This window comes from Cornus florida, unplaced genomic scaffold, assembly GCF_030987335.1.
Source record: "Cornus florida cultivar Cherokee Brave unplaced genomic scaffold, ASM3098733v1 CherokeeBrave_3.0.0_Hap2_Chr10, whole genome shotgun sequence".
NCBI classification, from domain to species: Eukaryota; Viridiplantae; Streptophyta; class Magnoliopsida; order Cornales; family Cornaceae; genus Cornus; species Cornus florida.
Genome location: NW_026775580.1, coordinates 32,056,347 through 32,063,720, shown reverse-complemented (window position 1 = coordinate 32,063,720; position 7,374 = coordinate 32,056,347). Strand labels below are relative to the sequence as shown.

The 7,374-nt window shown below is 32.9% G+C and overlaps 1 pseudogene; it reads left to right on the top strand.

Annotated features, from left to right (window-relative positions):
• The first annotated feature begins 755 nt into the window (after positions 1-755).
• On the top strand, positions 756-854 carry LOC132280550 (small nucleolar RNA R71; annotated as a pseudogene).
• The last annotated feature ends 6,520 nt before the right edge of the window (positions 855-7,374 follow it).

Here is a 7,374-nt window from a genome sequence, read left to right as displayed (position 1 = left end):
GGTAATGTAGCAATTTTATGTTGTTGCATTTCATGGTTTTATGTATATATTATTCCCCAAGTAAATCATGTATTAACATGCTTATGGATAGGTAGTGGATTCACTTCCCTAGCCCTCTCTACCTAGATCTCCTTCCTTTACATTTACTAGCATTCTTGTTTTATGCACACTTCAATTACTAGCTTAGTGACAAACCAATCAACAACTCCTTATTACACCTTATCATTCTTAAATAACTCTAGATACTTAGGTTGCCTTAAGACTAGCGCAGTCCCAGTGGTTCGACTTACCCGACCAATAGCCCTATTTTACAATGATTCGTGCTATTGCGAAGGTTGATGTATAGTTGATCAACCGATCAACATGTCCATGGGAACAATTGGAAGTAGAATGTAAGACACTAGAATAAGTCATACAAGATTCATTGGATGCACGATGGACATGATTAGGGGAGGAAGATATTTGATTCGCCGAATTTTGGTTGATCAAACCTTTGATATAAAAATTTCATCTCGGCGGCTATGTCATTGGAATTGTCAACTTGATATAAGCCAACATTCTTCCTTCCACTTGTATTTCTACCATTTTTGGAAGACAATGATCTATGCATTGAATTCTCACTCATGCTTTCATAAAGACGCCACACATCATTCTCATACTTATCAAGATAAGAGCCACCCATAGATGCATCAACCATACCCTTGTAACTATCCGGCAAACTTTCAAAGAAGTATTGAACTAATTGCCACTTAGGCATGTCATGATGTGGACCCTTCCTAAACAAATCATTGAATCTTTCCCATGCCTCATGAAACAATTCCCCATCCCCTTGAGAAAATTCTCTAATTGAAGTTCTCATGGCATTGGTTTTTGAAACCAGATAGTACTTTTTCAAGAACTCTTGTTGCATTTCCGCCCAAGAAGTTATCGAAAAAGGCCTAAGATTGTTAAATCAATATTTTGCCTTGTCTTTAAGGGTGAAAGGAAAAGTTTAAGCCTTAAAACCTCTTCCTGCATGTCCGTGTATTTCACGGTGGAACACACTTCAAGAAACTCATCCAAATATTGTAAGGTTCTTCACTTAGAAGTCCATGATAGTTGGGAAGCATTTGAATGGTTTGTGGTTTAATCTCATAGTGATGTGCTCTAAATGGGGGCAATTGAATACATGTAGGTGCATTGTATTCATTAGGCACATAATGGTCTCTTAAAACAAGAGGGGGATTTACAACGGATGGTGCTACATAAGCACCTTGATTGCCTTGAATGATTGGAGGTTGTGGAGCAAAAATTGGCCGAGGCATTCCCAATGGAATTTGGCCTTGTTGTTGTGATGGGATGAATGGTCTAGGCATGCCTAATGGTACTTAGATGTTGTTGTGATGCACATTAGGGTGGAAGATGCCTTGTTGGTCTATGTGACCAAGGTCCTTCACATGGTCCTCATTTTGCTCATCCATTGATGAAATGGAATGATTAGAACTACCTCTTTCACTAGGATCACGAATAACCGATTCAAGATGCAAATTAGGAGGGACAAGAGTAGGATTTAACGACCTTCGACCATGCATGCACAAGCAAGTAACAAGTAACAATCACTTCACCTTCGCAATAAATCAATCAACAAACTTCCTCTACATACATTGATCCTATACTCCCATGCTTTTAACAATATGCAAGAAAAGTAAATTACCACCAAGCGGGCCGACGATTTAACTAGAGATTGAGTTTAGAAAGAGCTCACAAAGGGTCATTAAGCACTACAAAGTATTTTTCAAATTTTTAGCTTAGTTTTGCAAATTTTTAGAATTTTAGCCTTTTTGTCTTAGCTTAGCTCCTTGCTTTGAATTCTCCTTTGCTCAACTTCCTTAGCTTAATGTACTTAGCCAAATAAGAACAAACATAATAAGTAACTAAAAAGAAAATGAAGTAAAGACACGATCAAAAGAGTACTAATTCCTAATTGTTTCCAAAACACGGCGTTGCCTAGATCCCCGGTAATAACGCTAAAACTTGGTGTGTGTCGAATGCAACAAGCTAAAACGTGTTAAGTGGCCGAGTTTAAATTTGTAAGAGCCACTACCACCAATACTACTAACGTAGTTAGGGTGAATAGGGATCGTCCCAAGGGAAATGAAAGCTATGTTAATTATAGAAACAAGGCCGGATTAATAGGTCGAGTGATCAAAACGTGAGATGGTTGGTTGATTAAGCTCTAAATTAAACAAATTCAATGCAAATCAAGCAATAGTAAATTAAAGATAGAGATAACAAAAGAAAGAGAGATCTTGGGGCTCAAAGGTCACCACTAAACATCACCTTTCTAGACACTCTAATGTATAATAGATGAGGGGAAACATGTGTTGCAACTTAAATGTGTGTTCTTGATTGAATCAATAAGCATGGATGACCAATTAAGTATACATTGTCTAAACAACCTAATGAATAGCACAATATATCAAATCAAGTCATTAATCCTTCTTTTAAGTTCACAATCCAAACACATCAAATGGTTAGAGAAATATATTACTTGCATTCATAAGTATGGAACATTAAACAACAAGTATGGATTGTCCTCTCATCTAGAAAAGTAATGCATCTACACTACAACTAATCTAATGACATGAAAATTAAACTAATTAAGCTAAGGGAGAGGCACAATCCATCAAAAAATGAGCATGAACCATCAAACAAGCCACAAGAGTATTCTAATTAAGCACTATGCCTTAATAATCTCTAGATTCATAGCATCAACACACATAGACATGCATCAACATCACAAAACCAAGAGATAAACACATGAACATCTACTCTAGCTTACATAGACATATGAATAGAATGAAATGATCAATTGGAAGTATTAATCAACACAAATCATTGTAAGAACAAGATTCATATATAAATCAAGTGTCAAGACAACATTACAACACAAATCCCCTCAAAATATACAACATCAAGGTCTAGAAGGCATGCTTAGGGCTAACTCTAGCCCCAAGAAGATGTTTAGCCACTTATTGATGTAGTCTTCCAACCCTCAAGGGCTATCTCCATGGTAGAGGTGATCTCCTTCTTGATGGAAACCCTAGAAGAATGGAAGAACTCCCAAAAATAGTGTATGTCTTTCTTAGCTTTAGCCTCCTCTCCAAGATTGATTCTTTAAAGTATGATATCAAGATATGAAGATATGAATCCCCATGTAAAAGTGGCTCAAAATCCTTATATAGGAGGCTCAAGTGTTACACCCAATGGTCTGGACTCGTGCACTAAGGCTCCTTTAATGATTGCACCATGAGCCATCTTTTAATGAGCTGGACTTTGTTTTAATTCGGACTTGAGAGGGTTCGATCGATCGAACTATGGTGGGATCGATCGAACTTTAGTGAGATCTATCAAATGTTGGCGAGATCGATCCATCCTTAGCGGCGCCTTTTTGAATAAAGACAAATCTGAGATATTTTTGGAATATTTTGGAGAAGAGACAAAAGTGGTAGGTGGAGTGGTAGGGGGGGATAAGATCAAACGATTTCGATCAATCTGAGGAAAGTTGGATCGATCGAAGATGGTAGATTCTTTTAGATAAGGATAAGAGCTTGGATCCATCTTGATGAGGCCTAGATCGATCACTTCCAGATCGATCGAACTTTTGTGAGATCTATTGAAGATGCTGTTTTTCCACACTTTGCTTCCACTTTACTCATTTTCTTCCATTCAGCTCAAGATTGCTTCTTTTATGCTCTTATTTGGCTGAACTGACTTATTTTGGGGATAAATGTCTGAAAAAGACAATAACATGAAATTAGTCTAAGGCGGGAAAATAAGATAGATAAAGGTCCTAGAATGCATAAGCTTAAGGGGTTTAAATGCGCACTTTTCAGCGCTCATCACACCCCCAAATTTGAATATTGCTAGTCCCTAACAATGAATTACGAAGTAAGGAAATGAAATGAACAACTATATAACTATGAATCTAAAAAGCAATAAATGGATAATGCCACTTTCGTAGGGAACATGATTACATTTAGCACATGCAATAAGCCCTTTAAACCCCTAGGTTACCCTAGTGGACGAGTGAAGTCTCGTGAGGGTTTGCAGAAATGATACCCATAAACATTAAGCTCTTTCTCACTAAAGAGGCACAAATATTGCAAATGAGTATTGGGAGAAAACTACCACAAGTATACAATTTTTTAACCATTTCCAAGCAATCTCCCAAAATTTCAATATCAAATAAACAAATATGATCCTCCACACATCAAGAAAATGATCATACAAATCAAAACAACACTAGAAAATATGCAATTACTTTCATATTGTTAAAAAAAAAAAAACCCTTAATTTTTTCAATTTGTGCAAGCAGTAAAATTAATAAATTAACCCTACTTTATCACTAACAAAAAAATGGTAAAAAACAAAACCAAAAGACAACATATATCTATATATCTTTATACAATGTCTCTCAATTCAATATATCTCTTTAATCTCAATTCTCATGTCTCTCAATCTTCCCTATATATATATATATGTATATATATATATATATGTACACTTTATTCACGCACCCACTAGCCTTATCTTTTATTCCATAGCCGTAAATAAATCCAATTATTTATAAAGGATTGAGACAAAACTGCTTAATTAGTAAGGAATGACATGTTGTATTCTTGCACAAATTTAAAATTTAAAGAAGGAATATATAAGTGTAAAAATTTGCAGATAAAAATTAAACAAGTTCACACAAATGAAAATACTAATAGAATTGATCCAAACCTCCTAATATTACTTTGATGTGGCCTCATCTAAATACAATAAGTAATTTTCTATCTAATTTTCCCTATATATATATATATATCCCCCTTTTATTAATTTCTATCTATTTATATCAAAAAATTGTAACTGGTTCATAATTTTTTCTCTTGACTTTCTTGAAGAGATTGGAATTGAATTGGTGATTTTTTTCTCTTGATCTTCTTGAAGGGTTGTGCTCTCTTGCTCAAAAAAAAAAAAAAAAAAAATGATGTACATATGTGAGAATCTCACTTGACAAACCATCTAAAATAAATTATGAAAAAAAAAACCATATAAAATATAGTTTCATAAAAAAAAAAAATGATGTCTTCTTGGAAACAAATTGCTTAATGGCAACATAAAAATATTTTATAGAGATAAATAATAATAGAGAGAAAGATTTCCTTGGATAGGTCTTCGAGTACATGCAAACAATTAATTCATTCTCTGTTCAAATATATACAAAATTGGCCGGGGCATTAATTCTTGTTACACAAAAAATGATAATTTTGAATTTTTAGAAAAAAAAAAAATGACATCACTAACGGGTATTTTTCATCAGATTTATTCAATAGGGGGCAATTTGCTCAAAAGATGACAATTTTGAATTTTTATACGCACTTTTTATTTTTTTATTAATAGGAGTGTTTTTTGCACATTTTTATACAGCGGTGGGTTTTTTTGCCCTTAGCCCTTTATTTATTTTTTATCTTATTTTTGTATGTTAACACTGTCCAAAATATTAGGGAGCTGATTTTGGGGCTCCACCAGTATCCTCATGCGTTCATTCCTTTTCTATCCTAAGATGAAATTACAAAAGAGTTCATAAACTATACAATATTTGGTTCTTAGAATTTTTAATACTATAATTGCCCTTCTCTAATTTTTAGCTAAATTCTTTCAAATTCTCATTCAGTTACCTTCCTTTATCTCTTCTAATACAAAAATGAAAGATTTCCTTAATGAAAACAAATAAATCTCATTATAGTATTTTTATTTATTTATTATTTATTTTGTTCTACTTCTTTATTAGAATATATATTTTGAATTGATTTTAAAAATATTGTATTCTTGTTGAATTAGAGCAATCTAGTGTATTCTTACAATACTGAATCAATCGATCACTATTTACTTTAAAACTGAATTTTAAATTTTGATTATATGGGAAAAATAATAGATACAATTGATTGAAAAAAATTCTGTAAATATCTTTGCTACTCTTCTATTACTTTCTTGAAAAAAGTGTTCAACTATTCTTCTACTACTTTCTTGAAAAAAGTGTTCAACCAATAATTCTATTCTTACCGGTCATTTTTTTCTTTGCTTGCCCTTTTTGTTTGTCAGGATGGGTGTGGGCTGTGTTACAGAATCTCAGTGGAAACATTACCCTTATGATTTTCGAGACTTTAATATTGGGAAAACTTCTCTTACAAGAAAGTTGAAAATTAAAGATCGGAGAAGAAATTATTGTTAAATAAAAGTGAAAAAGTTTAAGATTCGATATAAAAGGTATAGAACTTGATTGAAAATCAAAATAAAAATCTGAAATTTAGAAAAAAAGTTGATAAGTCCTAAGGGTTCGAGAGGGGATAGAACTTGAGATAATGAATTGAATTGGAAGAGTTTTCACTTTAAATAAAAGGTAACTATGATATTAAAATTAAATAAAAGAATTAAACATTGAATATGATAGGGACTCTTTTATAATTTTATTTATATATAAAAAAAAAAGCTGGAGCATTCTAGGATAATACTGGAATGTAAATAATAGCTCCCAAATATTATCATGTGGAACTTTATTTTGTTATTTTACCAATAAGTCCTAAACTCCTACTTTTCAAAGATGTAAACGTGTGCGTGCCAACTAAATAAAAAATTTATTTATTTATTATTTTATTTTTGTACGTACTGACATTGTCCAAAAATATTATCATGTAGAACTTTATTTTTGTTGGTTTACCCTCGAAGTCAAGGAGAAATGGTCCTCTTATGGGCCACAGTTCAATAAACAAAAGGTCTCCTGGGCCCAATATTTGGCTCCACTTGCTCAACAAGAACAGGTATGTCTACGGCCCTACACAATAAGAATTATTCTCTCTCTACTCAGCCGGTACAATGACGGAGTCATCCCAACCTCCAACGTATAGAATACCAATCCATCAATTTTCTTTTTGTTTCATTCAAGCCATGTCACACCGAAACGACAGAACTCATGTCATGACCTGGGTAGCAAATTCGATAGAATATCGAACGGCGTCCGTAAAATGACAACCGTTAGAGGACAAAAAGGACAATTCGGTTATTATTATTATTATTGTTATTATTTACTTTTTAATTTGCACGCGTTTTGACTCTTTTACAATAGATAATTGAATTTGAAGGAGCTGCTAAAGTTTCTGAAGTGTTACCAAACATAATACACGAGACTTGGAGATTCAAAAAAATTCGGAAAAGGGCGGTCTTTTAATTTGTGAGATAAATTTATATAATAGGTCTATTTTTATAATTTCAGTAGAGTTTTTTTTATAAAATTTTAGATCAATTTTTGTAATTTTAATGGAATTTTTTTTATAAAATTTTATGAAGAAA